At 37.6% G+C, this 19,035-nt stretch overlaps 1 long non-coding RNA gene across 1 annotated transcript; it reads left to right on the forward strand.

Moving 5' to 3' along the window:
- The first annotated feature begins 11,809 nt into the window (after positions 1-11,809).
- Positions 11,810-18,440, forward strand: LOC134295437 (uncharacterized). Its single transcript, XR_010002003.1, has 2 exons — positions 11,810-11,971; positions 16,201-18,440. It is a non-coding gene; the product is annotated as an uncharacterized LOC134295437 (long non-coding RNA).
- Positions 18,441-19,035: the final 595 nt, after the last annotated feature.

Consider the following 19,035-nt stretch of genomic DNA (forward strand, 5'->3'; position numbering starts at 1 on the left):
TCAGCTTAGCCTCTAATATCCTTCCCTCCAGTGAGCAGCTGTGCATTATTTCCTGGATGATGGACTGGTTGGATCTTCTTGTGGTCCAAGGCACTCTTAGGATTTTCCTCCAGCACCAGAGTTCAAAAGCGTCTATCTTCCTTCGCTCAGCCTTCCTCGTGGTCCAGCTTTTGCATCCATAGGTCACTATGGGGAATACCATTGCTTTGACTAGGCGGACCTTCATTGCCAGTGTGATGTCTCTGCTCTTCACTATTTTATCAAGGTTGGCCATTGCTCTCCTCCCAAGAAGTAGACGTCTTCTGATTTCTTGGCTGCAGTCTGCATCTGCAGTGATCTTCACACCTAGAAATATAAAGTCTGTCACTGCCTCCATGGGCTATTACCACCAGTGAATGTGTGTGTGTGTGTGTGTGTGTGTGTGTGTGTGTACTAGCTGTGCCTGGCCACGCATTGCTGTGGCTTATGGGAATCATTTGTTGGCCAGGTAGAATAGCAGTGAATAGCCTTGCAGCCGCAAAGCCTGGCCTTTTTCTTCTTATGGGAATCCTTGTTTGGTGAGCTGCAATACAATGGAATAGGCTTGCTGCTTGGAAGGCTGGGAACTTGTGTTCTAGGGGAATGGTTTTTTGGGCTGCTAGAATTGCAATGAATAGACTCGCTGCTTCAAAGCCTGGCTGCTTGCTACCTAGCGGAATCTTTGGTTGGTCAGCTTCAATAATACAGAATAGTATCGCTGCTTCAAAGCCTGGCTGCCTTCTACCAAGGTTAATCCCTTGCTGGTCTGGTTGAATTGCATTGAATAGCTTTGCAGCTTCAATGCCTGGCTGTGTTATACCTAGGGGAATCGTTGTTTGGCAAGCTGGAGTAGCACCCTCAATCAAAGAGCTTTGACGCCTAGCTACTTCCTTTGTAGGGAATCATTGTTTGGTCAGCTTGAATTGCACTGAATAGTCTTGCAGCTTAAAAGTCTGGCCTCTTTCTACAAATGGGGCATCCTTCGTTGGCCAGGTTGAATGGGACGGAGCAGCCTTGTGGCTTCAAAGTCTGGGGGTTTTCTATCTATGGGAAATCTTGGTTGGCAAGAATGAACAGCACTGAATAGCTTTGCTGCTTGAAAGCCTGGCCGCTTTTTACCTCATGGAATCCTTGATTGACCAGGTTGAATGGCAATGAATAGTCTTGGTGTGGAAAGTATGAATACTGCAGTTAGTCACCTTGATCAGCATTTAATGGCCTTGCAGCTTCAAAGTCTGTCTTCTTCCTGCCTGGAGGAATTCTTTGTTGGGAGGTGTTAGCAGCCCTGGTTGTTTTCTGTCTGGAATTCCCATATTCAACGTGTTGTTCTTTATTTATTTATTTATTTATTGTTCTGTTTTATTATAGCACAGTAATTTTATATATTTATAATATTATATTATTTGCTTTGAACTGGATTATATGAGGCCCCTTCTACACAACTGCATAACATCCACACTGAATTAGATTTTATTTATTTATTTATTTATTTATTACATCACTTCTACCCCGCCCTTCTCACCCATCAGGGGACTCAGGGCGGCTTACAATATAAACACACACATCAAAAAACAATTTCCATCAAATTTAAAAATCCATCAAGATTAAAAATTACAATAAAATTAAGAATATACATTAAAAATATACATAATTATATGTCAGTGTGGACTTAAGATAACCCAGTTTAAAGCAGATACTGTGGATTATCTGCTTTGGTGTTCAGGGTTATATAGTTGTGTGGAAGGGCCTTGAGACTACACTGTCGTATCATCCAATTCAAATCAGATAATCTGTATTTTATAGACAGTATGGAAGAGGCCTGTGAGGCCTAACTCTGCCTGTGCCCAGGCCCTTGTGGCTGAGTGGATTTCTAGGAGACAAAGTGGGCGGGGCCTAAAGGGGGTGGGGCCTACCCTTCTGATAGCAGTCGGGGGGGGGGGGGAACAGCTCTTCCTCATCCTCCAATTTGGAGTTTATTTTTCTAGGGTTTTTTTTTTGTTTGATTGAAAGACATAGACTGGATGACTATGTCTTTTGTGGCCAAATTTGGTGTGATTGGGTTCAGTGGTTTTATATACATGGTTTGTATGATCTTTGTTTCATTATTTTTTATTTCTGCTTCCCGCCTTTGTCCCTCTGCCATATGAGGTAGTCTTCCAATTTCCCTTTAATTAAGGTATATTATCAATTTCATTTTTTTGTGTCATGTATATTTTGAAGGGAGACCAATCCATTGATTTTTCTTGTTTATCTTGATGTTAACTAATAATTGAGTTAGTTTGTCTATGTTCATTATTTTCACTATTTTCAACAACCATTGTTTCGTTGAAGGTATTTCTTTTGTTCTTCAGTTTTGTGCATACAGTAGAGTCTCACTTATCCAACATAAACGGGCCGGCAGAAAGTTGGATAAGCAAATATGTTAGATAATAAGGAGAGATTAAGAAAAAGCATATTAAACATAAAAATAGGTTATGATTTTACAAATTAAGCACCAAAACCTCATGTTATACAACAAATTTGACAGAAAAAGTAGTTCATTACACATTAATGCTATGTAGTAATTACTGTATTTATGAATTTAGTACCAAAATATCACGGTGCTTTGAAAACACTGACTACAAAAATGCATTGGATAATCCAGAACATTGGATAAGTGAGACTCTACTGTATATTATTCTGGTGGCCGTCATGAAGTAGTTGAAAATAATATCTTTATTTCTTTCTCAATCCATATCTACAATTCCCAAGAAATAGTATTCCGGCTTCAATTGTATTTTTATATCAAGTATTTTCTGAATTTTTTCTTGTATTTCCTTCCAGTAATTCTTTGCTATTTTACAGGTTTGTCACATGTGGTAAAAGATACCCACATGGGCTTCACATTTCCTGCATTTGTCTTGCATATTTTTATAGCATTTTGCTATTTTTTGTGGACTTATATACCATTGGTAGTAGGTAAAGGTAAAGGTTTCCCCTGACATTTAGTCCAGTCGTGTCCGACTCTGGGGGTTGGTACTCCATTTCTAAGCCAAAGAGCTGGTATTGTCCATAGATACCTCCTTGGTCATGTGGCCAGAATGACTGCATGGAGCACTGTTACCTTCCCACAGAAGCAGTACCTATTGATCTACTCACATTTACATGTTTTTGAACTACTAGTTTAGCAGAACCTGGGGCTAATAGTGGGAACTCACCTCACTCCCCGGATTCCAACCACCAACCTTTCGGTTTGCAAGTTCAGCAGCTCAGCGGTTTAACTGGTTGGTACATCATTTTATACCAATTCTATTTCAAGTCATAAGCGTATGTATATTTTAATTTATGGTTACATAATCTTTTCCAATTCTCTAATTTGATTGTGTGTCAAATATTGGTTGCCCATTTTATCATGCAGTCTTTCACTTGCTCTGTTTCTGTCAACCACTCTAATAATTTCTTGTAAATGTTCATAATTACTTTCTTTTCCATTGTCATTATTTTATCACAGAAGGATTCCTTTTCCGAAAATCCTGTTACCTTATTTTTTATTGTAGTATTCTTTTAGTTGTCTATACTGAAACCAGGAAATATTCTTAGCATTATAGAATCATAGACTCATAGAGTTGGAAGAGACCTCATAGGCCATCCAGTTCAACCCCTGGCAAGAAGCAGGAAAATCACATTCAAAGCCCCACCGACAGATGGCCATCCCACCTCTGCTTGCAAGCCTCCAAAGAAGGAGCCTCCACCACACTCAGGGGCAGAGAGTTCCACTGCTGAACAGCTCTCTTGTTTATTTTATTGATTTCTTCTTGAATTTTTAATATGCTAATTTTAATAATAATAATAATAATAATAATAATAATAATAATAATAATAATAACAACAACTACTTCATTTGGATCCCACCCTATCTCCCCATGGAGACTCAGGCCGGCTTCCAACATAGTAACAGGCAAACATTCAATGCTTATATAAAAAATGCAGAGCTAGATATAGATCTACAATTATGGATACTAATTTCACATATGCATTTCCCCCTGAAACATTTGCAAATCCCCTCTGTGTGTGTGTGTGTGTGTGTGTGTGCATTTCCCTCCTGTAATATAGGTAGGTAAGAATATATTCATATCTATCCAGACATCTCTCTTTATATAGATATTTGCAGAGACTTGCAAACATATGAGGGGAAATTCATATATAAAATTAATGTATATAGATAGATATACATATAAAAATACATAGAGATGGCAAAAGCTTGCAAGGGGTTAATGCCTATATATCTGTAGGAGAGTTTAACAAATATTTCAGGGGGAAATGCTTTCATAAGATTAATGAATATATATTTTTCTTCTTCCTGACTTGCAAGAGTGCTTCTCTTTCCAAAACATTCCCTTGATTAAGAGCGGGAGGCTTTGGTAAAGTAAACACATTGATAAGGGGAGAAGAGAGAAATAGATCACATATTGCAAGCAATAGCCTGCAGGCTCTCTTGCCGGCCTTGACCTTGACCTGATTATAAGCTGAGGGAGGCTTTTTCAGCTCATAAATAAGGGCTGAAAAACTCGGCTTATCTTTGAGTATATATGGTATATCACTCCAACATTTTTAAGAGGAAAATCTTTGTGTTCAGTCAGTTGAACTTAAGAGATGGATAGGTTTAAAAGTAAACCTGTACTTTTAACTGAAATTGCTGAGATAGTCATATGTTTATGTATGTTCTTTCCTCATAAGTATGCAGTAAAATAAAGCAGAAAAACATCAAAAGCTTCATTGTTCTCAGTTCTTTATAAATGCCTTCTATAAATCTTGTCAGCACATTACGTACATGACAAATTCCATTTTGATTGTTTCAGAGTTGAGTTAAATACCAAAGATATTAAAGTAATGTAGTTTCACATTGGTTTATCACTGAAAATGAAGGAACTGGGAATTTTTATGGCAATTCCCATTGCATTACAGGCCACACCAGATGGAATTATGATTGGACCATGCAGTAAATAACACTTTAAACAAAGCTATGCACAATTTTCATCTTGTACAAACTACCTGCTGCTATCTGCTTGAGTATACATTCATTCCACTTCATTGCCAACACTTTGTGATGGTGATAATCATTGTACACATATCATTTCAGTTTCAGAGCCATCTGGTTCACAAAGCAAATTGATCAGTTAATTCAAATTAGTGCTTGAAACAAATATTTAGAGTCTAACTCTCAGAATTCTTCAGAAGTTAGGTTACTAGGAACTCTGGAAGTTATAGTCCAACAAAGAACTAGATCACTTTATTTTAAAAAGTTTGCTATTATTTCAGTCTGTCAGCTACTAAGGTTGTGCCCCAATCTGCTTGAAAAAATGGTCTTCGGCTTATTTGGTTTATTCAGATGCCCATAATGGCAAGGGCTCCACAGCCATGTTTTTTTGGCCACAATAATTGCTGCTTTTGTTTCTTTTGGCTACCCATGGAGTACGGGGAGGGAGGCAGCGGTAGAAGGGAGAGAATCCCAGAAAGGGTGTTTTCTTAAGCCCTTGCTTTAAATCCAGGTCTCCTTGAAAGATGGAAGGGAAAGGATTGCAAGAAGGGGGGTTTCTTAAGCCCTTGCTTTAAATCCAGGTCTCCTTGTAAGACAAAAGGGAAGGATCCCAGGAAGAGGGGTTTCTTAAGTCCTTGTCTTAAATCCAGGTCTTCTTGAAAGACAAAAGAGAAAGGATAGCAGAAAGGGTGGTTTCTTAAGTTCAATTCCAAAAAGGAGAACCTCCTTTTTGCTGCCAATGGATTGGATCTTCCTGGAACTTTCAGTTGCTGAGCTGAAAATGTCTTTTTTCTATTGGCCAATTTTGCGAAGCTCCTGAAAACAGATCCAGGTACCCACAGAATTGCAGATACCAAAAATGGTTCTAGGGACACCTGAATTGTATCTGTTACTATCAAGACATATTGCATGAGTAATGCTGACTTGCCACAGCACACTTAAGTTCACAGCATTTCATTGATATGGTAATTGTTTCCACATTTCCCAATCCCTTTTAAACATTTCTCTGTAAGTTTAGAAAGCCTTGGAAATCTAGTCTATAGTGAGATGAGCAATATCAATTCCAGTCTGAAGACTCTAGCTTCAATCTATTTACAAAGACAACCTCACCTCTGGTCTCTATAGTGCATCCTGGAGTCTCTTTCTCATGGACAATAATATTATGAGACATTGATGTTGCAATGAAATAAGGATTTGGGGACCTTATGAAGGGGCTACTTCAAAATAATAAACACAAATAGTAAACATAACTTTAAGGTAAACAATGAAGACATTGAAATAGCCAAAAATTTCTATATCTCAGCTTAGTCATTAACTAAAAATGGAGACAGCAGTCAAGAAATTGGAAGACAAGGGCTTGTAAGGGCAGCACTGAAAGAGTTACACAAGATATCTGAGTGTAAAAATATATAATTGAATATAGGTTTGTCTAAGCAAGGAATCTGCATAAAGGGTTTTGCCAGTTCCTTTCCTTGAAATGTAGCCTTCATCACCTGACATTCCTTGGCTATCTCCTATCCTAGTACTAATCATGGCCGGTCCTGCTTAACTTCTAGAACCAGACAGTATCTGGTGCCTTTAATGCATTTAGGCCTCAGTTTGTTAATTTGGATTACAGAAGGAGTTAGTGCACCTTCACTATGCTCTACTAGTCATGTATAACTGCACATTCCAAAATGCCAGTATTCAGTAAAATAGAAGTGTAGTGCAATATGAATATAGATTTACATATCTAAATTATGGTATTGAAACTTGGCCAGTGTTTGCTATAAGGAATGCATTTGTATAGGTAAAATACTTAAAATTCACTACTACCAAGCTGTACATTTAGCAGTGTTTACCATACATCCCAGTTATATAAGTTTATGATTGATGCGCCTGTTAAACTGCAATAAAGAAAATTCTTAGGGGGATATAAATTTGTATCACTGTGATAAAGAAATATTATGATGTGATAAAGTATGAAATTAGGATGGCCAATGAAATGCCAGTGAGAAGGCTGTTTTACAGCTTGGGGAGAATAATGATGAAAGGGCCATAATTGGGCTGTAGTCCATGACAGTTTATGTAGATGTAAATTGGTTAGTTTTAAAGGTGTGTTACTTTTTTCTTTCTTTTTTATACTAAAAGAGATTAGTGTGAATACTTCTTTCAAAATGTTGATAATTTAACTCAATCTAAAGTTGTTCTCCTGCTTTGGAAAACTGGCTTTCAATTGTTAACAATATTTACAATTCAGATAAAATTCAGCTCTTATAAAAATTACTTCTCATTTTAAAATCAAAATACTAAACAAACAATAAAATATAAATTCTAGAAAGTAGTTGTGTAATAAAATATACATTGAAACCATATTGATATGGCAAATACAATTAAAATTCCTGCCTTGGAGCCTGAGATGATTTCCACAAACAGGAAAGTGTCTCCACTAGTTTGTTAAAGTTTGTTAACTGCTGTGAAGTAGACTTTGACTTATGGTCGATAAAGAAGAGGACTCTCTGTTTTGAAGAGCTTGCTCAAATCTTGCAAATACTGTAGTCTTTCTCATTTAGGATATGTGACATGAATGGAGGGTTACCATGTTCAGGATTCCTGGAAATAGATTGACTAGCTCAGGGGATCTCAACCTATGGGTCCCCAGGTGTTTTGGCCTACAATCCCCAGAAATCCCAGCCAGTTTACCAGCTGTTAGGATTTCTGGGAGTTGAAGACCAAAACATCTGGGGACCCACAGGTTGAGAACCACTGGACTAGCTTGTCTCTAAGATCAGTGGTGACTTCTCCATAACATCCAGAGAGCAGGTAAAATTACATCATAATTAAATAGTTAATAAAGAGTCCCTTAGTTTCTTCAAATATTTTGAGTGTATGTGTCTTTTTTGTGCTGACTAGCCACTTACGACTGGAAAGTTTCTCAATGTAATGAGGTCGATTGCTGCAGTTCCCTCCTTTCAGGTCACTTCTGCCTCTTTTCAACCACGGAGGTCTATGCATGACAACCAGAAGTAGTTTAATTTATGTGACGAGCTCAGTGCCTCTCCATGCTTGAAAAGAGGCTGAAGTATCCTACAACTGGGAAATTTCTCAATGAAATATGGTGGTGGGTGGGCAAATGGCTAGCATTAAGCACAATACAAGATGTAAGGTCAGTGTTCCAGTTCTCTATTCCCTTCTCAACACATAAGGACCTTATCTCATGAAGATGTTATTTCAGATATGTATATGTTTACCATTGGTAAACATATACATAAAAACAGAGAATTAAAACATCTAAAAAGAGTTATATCAATTATTAAAATCACATTATCCAAAGTCGTAATCTTTTCATTGTAAGCTGCTTTTGGATCTTGTATGAAAAGAAAGGTGGGATATAAAATAAATAAATAAATAAACATATTTAAAACCTAAAAGATAAATTTACAAAAATCTAAATTCTGAATTAATGCATAACTGTTTTCTTCAGCATCTGTATAAACAAGAGACCCTTCTTTCACGTGAGGTTAATTTATTAAATAAACCGGTACATATATATATATATATATATATATATATATATATATATATATATATAATTGAGTAGGGAAGGAAGGGAGAGATATAATTAACACCCATATGTCCTTTTGGCAAATACCTCATCAGTGCTTAATACTGTATTAAATGATCACAGATGCATTATATTATTATTTTTATTGAACCGGTAATGTGTCACAGCTGGGCAATTTGTGCCTATGGCCAGTGATAAAGATCATTTGTAAAGTACTTATGCCAAAAATGATCTGATTATGGTCATCATGTGCCAGCTTTAGCAGTTGCCAATTTACTCGGATTCACAACCTGCTCTATACCCATTACTGTGTTTCTCTCATATGTGTATGTTTGTATGTGTGCGCATGTGAAGATTCAACCCCTGCATGTTCACAGATGCGGCATGTAAGTCTGGATGACTTGATTCTCAAATACTCTGAAAAAATCATGATTATTTATCTACTGCAAAGAAAAGGGTTCATGGATCTAGTATAGTTTTTTCATCTCCAATGAAGGAAATCTCCATGGTCAAAAATAGTTATTCTAATCCAAATAATCCAGACACTGGGATCGAGAAACCAATGGCCTAATACAGTTCAAAATAGATTGATAAAATCACATCCCCACTATTCCTGAGTTCTCCTCAGAAAGTAACTTTTTTTTTGCAAAAGTTTTTGAAAAGGATTAAGTGAACGGATAATGTCAAAGAAGAAGCAGATGGTGCAAATTCAATTTTATATTTGAAACTTGGGGAGAATCACCATGATTCTGTTTTGTGGTTTATGTTGCTTAACTTTATGCATACTTAGCTAAGCGTACATTGGGCTCTATTGATACACATTAACACTCTCTAGCAAGTGTTCCCATGACACATTGATTCAAAAGTGCATTGGTCCTAATGCACACCAGTCCCATTGCATTGGCCCTGTTCTGCATTGCTTGTAATGTGTAATGGTGACTTTTCTGACACTCTGATATAATAACATAATCACAGACCCTTATGAATATGAACATCAAAAACCTTTCCATTATATTTCCCACAGACATTAGCCCACTTACAAAGATATTTGTGCACTTATGAAGATGTAAATTCTTAACTGAATTCCAGTCATTGACTTTTTGATTGCAACTCCTGAATTTTCTAGTTATCATAGCTATATAACATGATGACTAGGGGATCTGTAATTTCTAGTCCAAAAAATACTTCAGATGGAGCAATTAGGAGTTAAACATTGTGCTGCTGGCAGAGCCAACAGAGGAAGCAGATGACACAAATTTCTGTTAATTTTTATTTGTCATGGATGATAAAACCATAACTACCACATTCACCGACTTTGAAAAAAAAAGTAAGAGGGGGATAGCAGTAGCTTTATGGTGTCCTGTATTTCTCATATTGATATTGCCCTGTGTCTCTCTTTCTGGTAAAGTAAGGATTTTCCATTACCAAAGAGTAATAAATGTGTTTTGAAAAGCTTTCATGGCTGGGATCACTGGCTTGCTGTGAATTTTCTGGGCTGTATGGCCATGTTCTAGAAGCATTCAGCCCAGAAAAATCACAGAAACACAGTAATAAGTGTATTTCCTGTATTATTTACTATGAGCTTTACATTTGGGTTTTCTTGACTCAATGAAGAACAGAATTTCCTTGGTGTATGAAGTGGCTGGAAATCTAAGATTAAGCATCTGTGCCATCTAATATAATTGTAATGAAATGAAAATTTGGCTCATCTTACATTTCTTTTCCTTTAAAAAGTATTTCGTATTTAATGTCTTCTTTCCCATTTGGCTTCTCATTGCCCTCATTTTAAAAATCACAAGTAATTTATCTTGTGGTTCTAATTAACTTGTTCCTAGGGATTGTAAGCCTTATTTAATGAAATTCATTAATACATTTATCTATATAATAAAGCCTAACCTCTTCACCGGGCTAGCTTTCTCAGGCTCCTACAACTCTAATGGGAGGAGGGAGCACATTGTTTAAATAGGCATAGTCTAACTTTGAATACATGTCTGCATTATATGAAAACCACTAGGTTCCTTTAAGGAGCTGTAATAAATGTAGATCTGGTATAGGGAACTGACTCTGGCAACCTGAACACACTAATTATCAACCTCAGTGGTGACCAAACCAGATCTTTTCAGATTTTGCTGAACAGCATTCCTCGATTTTGTCTGTACTGACATGGATTGATCCCATCCCGTTGGCCTGGCTACATCTGAAGGGCTATATCTTCCCCATTATTTTTTTAAAAAATATTTTAAATATCTTCTCCACTCTTGATGCATGGTAGCTAAAGAGCTTTCTGATCTGTCATCATAGTCAATAATGGATTTATGTCTTGCTTACCTCTTCAGAAAATGTTCTGAAACTTACCCTAAACTGATATCAGAGGGGAAAATGTTTGTCTATTTTGTTCTAGAACTGGCAACATGAACCAGTAGATGCAAATAACAAGAAGAAAATTAATTCCAGACATTAAGATGAACTTCCTGACAGTTAGAGTTCTTTGACAGTGGAATAGACTGCTTTGGAAAGTGATGAATTCTCTTTCTTTGGGGGTCTCAAAACAGAGATTTGATGGTTATCTCTCAGTCTCTCCCAACTTGACGATTCTTAGACAGCAGCATGGCATAGCTATTTTCTTCTATTTCTTTTTGTGTTGGGGGGCATGGAAGCGAGGGAGATATGGCTTTTTTGAATTCTACACAATGATATGAACCTCACATCTTTCCGGGATATTGAGTAATGGAGAGAAAGCAGCTATCACTGATAAATACTGGAGATCATTGAAAGAAAATTCTGAAACTTGGCCCTTTTTTAGTGGGACAAGAAGAAGAAAAATAGACACTTCTCTAAAAAAAATCTGATAAATTTTGAATAAGCTCTAGTTGGAGTGATTTTGACTTATACATGAAGTAGTGTGACAAAAGTACCCATGAAGCAGTGAAACAAAAATTAAATTACCAGATAACACTATACATCAGCCACACATTACAATTACAGGAAGTAATAAAAAGAAGCAGTTGCACTTCTAGGTTTCATAGAAGGCAGTGACAGCTGTTAGATCCAATGCCAATGAGGTGGTGAATCTGTTCTGGGTTTTAGTTTGAACTTTAAACAATTTCAGGTGCTGAACTTCCAAAAGAGGTTCAGCATATGGATGGTTCCTTTAATGTGATGTAAAATCTGGAGTGGATTTACTTCCCCATGAACATCAGAGTCAACAGCTGGGAAAGTTTGATTGCCCAGAATCATTGCTCTCTGTAAATCTCTGCTTTCATTTTCTCTACAGGTGTGTTACATCTAACCTGTGGAGTCAACTCTCTCCCATCCCCATGATGTCTAGCTCCTGCTTCACTTGAAATGTGCGGCCAGCACTGGGAACTGCATTAATCATTTCCATCAACACAGTAAAGAGCTTATTAAGTATTTGCTACACAAAAAGATTTAATTTCTCCAGCTGGACTCTCTTGCTTCTTCCTCCCAGCACACTGCTCCTGTCACAGTGGTTTAGCACCATTTTAAAATGCATTTATTTCAGCCCCAGGCTAGCATATGCAGACATCCTGCTTGTTTCTTCTTCCTTCATCTTCCCTTCCCCAGTAATTGAAGAGGGGCTTACTGAATGGAAAGGTCTTGATGAGCCATGAGAAATCAAGCTTAGCTTGGGTGTGTATTGATGTGAAGCAATTCATCTTCCCAGCCTTTTCTAATGGTAGAAATATGGTCTGATTCATCATTTTGCCTCTCTATTGCCCCCTTTAAAATGCCTTTGATCAATAGTAGCTCTATTGACTGCAGAAATGAAAATAAACTGTATGTATTTGTATGCTGAGGAATGAGTGCATTCCTTTATTTGTACATAATAGACATATAATTGGTATTGTGATACAGGGTGTGCATTCAGGTGGCCATTATGCCTGATATCTGCGTTCAGAACTGCAGGCACCCGCTGGTCATGCTGAATATTAAATTAAGATCAACAGAGATACTTTGGAAAATAAATCCCCAAATAAAAGAGACTAGTTCAGTTTCTGAACTACTCACAGTCTCAAAGTGAGAAAAATATGTCACAATTTTTCTTGATATGTTCACAGAAAAACAGCAATCTGCATTCATTCGTGTGAATATGGATGTTGCTAAAGCATATCAAGTACCCTCACACATATCCATGCCACAGGAGAGGAATTGCACATCTTGCTAGTGGCTTGCATGTACAGCTAATGCAAGCATAAATGGATGAGATGTAGAAGGATATTCTTTTGTCCTTGTGCTTCATCCCAAAACCTCTGTCAAGCTCTAACAGGGAGTTTTGCTGCTCCTTCTAACTAGAAGGAATGACAATAGGCAATTTAGATCACAAAAATCTCACTGCTCTGAGTTCTGGGGGAAGGAAAAGGTGGATAAGCCTCATTTGAAAGTGGATCCCTCCAACCCAACTGACTGAAAAGCTCCCAAAACCATTCCAAGCTTCTAGGCTAGTAGATAAGCTTGGCGGAGTGTTTGGCTATGTCCCATAACCAGGGATACAATTATTACAGATCTCAGTACTGATGTCATGATTGCACCCCTGGCCATGGGTTCACAGCCAAACGTTTCTCTGAATCTACCTGCTTCTTCAAAGACATGGAACAGGGATTCAGCCTGTGTTAGATCAATCCCCACACCCCCTGAAAACGCAAGTTCACAGTTGGGGGGTACTCCTGTATTTGACTCTGAACCTGGAATCTGAGGTATAAGAGTACTTTTGCACAGTTAAGCTAGTGTTCCTGGAGGAGCCAGATCTGTCCATGGTGGTACATGACTTAGTTAAATCCTGATTAGGCTACTGTAATGTGCTCTACATGGGACTGCCTTTGAAACGTGCTCAGAAACTTCAGTTGGACCAAAGACCTGCAGCCAGACTGCTAACTGGGGCTGGTTACAGGGAGCATACATCTCTTGTGCTACAATAGCTCCGCTGGCTGCCAACCCTTTCCAGGCACAATACAAAGTGCTGGTTTTGACCTCCAAAACCCTATCCAGCTTTGATCCAGGTTATCTAAATTACTGTACAACAACAACAACAAATGTCAAACATCTACAATCAACTAGGGAGGACCTTCTCTCTGTCTCACTATTTGCTCAAATGCATTTGGTGAGAACAAGAGAGAAGGGCTCTTTGATGACTGCTCCCAGATTGTGGATCTCTCTCCCAAGAGAGATCAGGATGACCCCATCCCTACTAGCCTTCCGCAAGCAGGTCAAGACCTTTCTGTGCCAGCAGGCATATGGGAAAGGATGAGCTGCATGCTGCTGGGCAGGTTGTGGGTGGGATTCTGGGGAGATTGTGAGTTTTAAATGCACAGTGTTCCCTCACTTATCATGGGAGTTATGTTTCAGGACCACTCGTAACAAGTGAAAATATGTGAAGTAGGGACACTATATTTATTTTAATATTTATACCTTATTTATACCTTATTTTAGTAGTTAGGTGGCCTTTCTCTCCTTCACAAGCCCGTTTTCCATTGTCGTTGTTTTAGTTTGGTGAGGCGGGCAGCAATTTGTCAGAGAAGGCTGTAAACCTGCAACTCCCAGGATTCCTGGGGAGCCAGTGAAGCCTTCCGTAAGAGGGGACGGGGCAAGAGCGCATGTGCGAAAGGCAGGTGTCGCTGCAACCTAGTCCTCCGTGAGTTGCTTTGTGTTGTTTAATTGGTTAGTTTGATAGATAGATACCATTTTTGATTGGCTAGCAATCAGGTCCAAGGCATTCTGAGAGTGCCATGGACCACAAAAAACTCCCGCAAAACAGCGAGGGAGCAAAAAGTGAACCGCGAAGTAGCAGCGAGGGAACACTGTAATTTTAATTGTATTTGTTATATTTTAACTGTATTTAACTGAAATCAGCACAGTACTATTTAATTATAATTTTTAAAATTATTTTTGTATTTGCTTCGTTTTAAACTGTGACCAGATTGTGTGGTAGTTAGCTGCCTTGAGTCTCCATGAGGAGAAAGGTGGAGTATAAATAAAGTTAATTCTCTGAGAAAGGTGGGATGAAATCAAATAAACAAATGACAGCATTGGGACTATATGCAGATATTTACACTACACTGAGGGGATGTTGGACTGAGACTCGTATCTCATATGGTTGTATCGAAAAGGTAGCATGAGTTAATGTCAAAATGTAAAAGGTGCATCAAACATCATGCAGCTGCCCCATGTATACTCTGCCACACTACTTCATTTACAACTCAAATTGGGTACTTAAATTAATGTTTTCAATTAATTACACAATTTTCACACCTTTTCTGGTTCTACAAATTAAAGAGCAATATTGCTCTCTGGCATGAATACTGAAGTTGGGGGAGGGCTAAGCAGTAGGAAATAGCTTTTAAAATGAAGTAATTTATGTCCAGCTGAATATATAAACCCATAATGCAGAAACTTAAGAGATAATCTTGAAATGAGCTTTATCTTTCTCTAATCTTCCATTTAAATCTCCAGTACAGCTTGAACAAACAGCTGAGGATTTTTTTTAAAGAAGAAAGTTCACGCCTCCTCCCATCTTTTCTTCCTCTCACAATTTCTACTCATTTGACCGTATCCCACTTAATTTCATGAAAAATCAACAGCCAATTGCTGATTTATGTGTAGTCATATCACCTTATACTCGCAGCTAAAGAAATCTGATAAAATTAGCTGAACAGGATGAGGTCAGGGATGTGTGAATGATTATGACCAAGCTAGACACAGTTTTGAGCTGTAGTAACTCATTAAAATGTTTTTGAATTTTTCCAGAAAATCAGAGCACCTGCCACTCAGTGCTCTAATAATTATTTCAATAGAGAGATGTTATTTTTTTAAATATAACCAAAGACTAGAAATGTGCAACAAATCCATCTGAATCCTGAATTTTGATCTGGGTAGTCCATGCAGATCTAGCTGTGTGCAAAATGATCTAGGCAGATTCAATAATCCAAGCAATCTGGAAGGACAGAATAAACCTCCCCCATCTGCCCTATTTCTGGAATCATTACCCATTGCTACTTTTAGTCTGTTTATACCGTATTAACCAGATATAATCATGTCTATAGAGCTTCATCATGCTACTGTGTCTGATGATCTCAACCTGTATTTTATTAAAGCAAGCATGTGTTCATTCATTTCTTCTAAATAGACTTTGTATATAATGTTTGGGTTTTTTTAAAAAAAACAAAAACATGTATTGATATGGTACCTTTTTAATTCTGGATACATTTTATTTTAATTCAGTATTATTTTTTATTTTTCAAAATTTTTCATCTTTATTATATGATTGAAAATACTTTTATTTTGTTTTCCATCGTGGCATAGTTTTCCAATATAATGTTTCTGGGTGATGGTGGAGGGAAGACATGAATTTTCAGGCAAATTGGCAAATGTGTGAACACATCAGATCCCATCTGATCTTAAACGCTAGCAAGCACTTCTCCTCTGCTTTTGTAGAAATGTGGGTGGGGTCTGCTGTGTATCATGTTATAGAGCATGGCAGGCCCTGGCCTTGCCACAATTAAAAGTGGAAAAACAGGGCAATTATTATTATTATTATTGTGCAGTTTTCTGGCATTGTATATTTCTGCCGCTTCTGTGACTGTTCATTTGTATTTTGATTCCGTAGCCCACTTGTCGATGGATGTCCAGAATCAGCAGCATCCACCACAGTCCATTTTATCCTGGGTGACGACCGAGCCAGTATAGACTTTGTTTTGGTTTGATTCTCCATAATGCTAATGGGTTAGGTGCTCTTAGTTCTGCTCCTCAGCTGAGACCTCTCTGGCTTGATTGGACCTGCCGGTAGTTACACTACCGCCAGCACAGCCCTCAGTCATCATTGGAGCAATTAAGCCCCCCCCCCCCACCATGTCAAGGTGGCACCCTAACCCAAATGATTCATTGGAACTTATGCCTCAAGTACCACATCCCTGCAGTAAAAACTGGTGGGATCACAAACCTGCAAAAGTTATGGAGAATGAGCACGCAAAGATACTGTGGGACTTCTGAATTCAGACTGGCAAAGTTCTGGAACACAACACACCAGACATCACAGTTGTGGAAAAGAAAAAGGTTTGGATCATTGATGTTGCCATCCCAGGTGACAGTCGCATTGATGAAAAACAACAGGAAAAACTCAGCCGCTATCAGGATCTCAAGATTGAACTTCAAAGACTCTGGCAGAAACCAGTGCAGGTGGTCCCGGTGGTGATGGGTACACTGGGTGCCATGCCAAAAGATCTCAGCTGGCATTTGGAAACAATAGACACTGACAAAATTACGATCTGCCAACTGCAAAAGGCCACCCTACTGGGATCTGCATGCATCATCCGAAAATACATCACACAGTCCTAGACACTTGGGAAGTATTCGACTTGTGATTTTGTGATACGAAATCCAGCATATCTATCTTGTTTGCTGTGTAATAATAATAATAATAATAATAATAATAATAATAATAATAATAATAATTTACTTATATCCCACCCTATCTCGCCGTAGGTCCCAAGACCTTTGAAAGTCCATATGGGGGACCATCTTGATGCCAAAATCAGATAGCTATTTAAGGAATGGATTCGTTGTATGGCATGCCATGCTATCTTCACAGCCAGAAGAAATGTAGAACATGGTTTGAAAGCAACAACAGAGGTTTAATTTACTTTCAGACCTGAAAGGATTTCTGATACAGAATGTCCACTCACAAGGAATTCAGACATAACCAAGATACTTTATCCTCTTTGACAACTATTCAAAAAATTCCCTTCTTACCCTGATTGGTTCAGGAGCATGCAAGCCAAGATTATCCCATTGGCACAAGAGCATTTCATTTCCACCTTCCCAGGCCTTTAGGCTGGGTAAACAATTGATTAATTCTTCTCTACTCATTGATCTTTTAAAAACTTATTTGGGACACCTTTTCAATGATCTACACATTTGGATGTTGGTGAAAAGTTTCCCCCAGGATAATAGAATCCTACTTTAAAAAGAAATAGACGATATTGAAACTTGATATATTAATCCCTTGTGGTTTAAGTATGGTCTTAGTACATCCATCTACTTGCATTTTCTCATACTCTGTAAGTTTCCGCTCTGTCATACAGTTGTTATGATAAGGATGTCCTTGATGCACACGGAAAAAAATCGAGACAGCTTAATGCCATGCCTCCTACTTGGTAAACTATCTGTAGACAGGTACAATCTTTGGACACATTCCTTTCAGAATTCATACAGAAAGAATTTAAAGTTGTATTTTCAGCATTACTTCGTGCTTTTAAAACTTTATTTCGCTTTATGTGATTTTTTTTAATTGTGAAAAATTACATGGAATTTGATGTTCCAGCAATAGATTTTGTAAATTGTTACTTGCCTCTTGATATAATTTCTGTTGACTATGCATTGTCCCCTTTTCCCTTTTTCTCCTAACAGCCCCTGAAGAAAGCTGAATCTTCTTTAGAAGAAGTCTTATCATAGCCTACTTCAGGAATGTTGGGGCCCTGCCTTGACCCTTCCCATTTCAACTTCACAGCTACCTTAAAAATTAGTTTAGAGCAACTGATCACTACCACGAAGAAGTCGATCCATTCCACCATCTACACTTTAAAGAAGCTGTCCCAAGTGTTGCCTCTATGTGAGAGAGTTGGTCAATGGCATTCATGGAATTCTATCAGTGTTCTGGTGCAAAACCACCCATTTGGTGCTTGTAGAGCTTCAGGGTTTTTGCTGTTCAAGTAGCTCATAGAAGCTGAGTGTCAGTAGCGTAAATATCCATTATTTGACCAATTAAAAATGACACATCTTCTTTAGAAATGTTTTAAACTTTTATAATCTGAACATATTGAAGTGCATAAATATATTATCTGTTATGAATATTTGAGTCAGTTTTTATGAAAATTAACATAATCTTGTTCAATACATACACAAAAAATAGATAAGAAATTGAAAAATATTTTGTCCATTCCCACTGTGGGCTGTATGGAGAGAAATTCCCATTGTTTCACATTCTGACATCAGTCAATATACTTTGCACCTTCTTAAATACATCCAGATGAGTATAAGCACCTTACTTTTTGTACTTTTTAAAATTTTGTGATGCAATTCTCAAAATAGTTAATTCCAAAAGGAATACTTTATGAGAAACTGTTGACCAAAAGCTATAAAAGAAATTACTTGAAGAAAAAAAAATGCAGATATTGGAGTACTTGCATTCATAAAGCAATAATTAAGAAAAAGGTCTATGACAAAGGATATAAACAATAATGTGGATTTTTACAAATAGATTATCATTAATTGGTGGTGATTAATAAAGAAAAAACCTATGCTTCAAAAGATATAAAATTCATAGAACACAAAACAAACTGCTTTCGTTCATTGAAGATAGTCAACAACATCACACTTTATCTTGATCTACTGCAGTACCTAGTATTATATATGAGTGGTCTGAAATCACCCTCTAAATGTTGCA

This window comes from Anolis carolinensis, chromosome 1 (genome assembly GCF_035594765.1).
Source record: "Anolis carolinensis isolate JA03-04 chromosome 1, rAnoCar3.1.pri, whole genome shotgun sequence".
Lineage (NCBI taxonomy): Eukaryota > Metazoa > Chordata > Lepidosauria > Squamata > Dactyloidae > Anolis > Anolis carolinensis.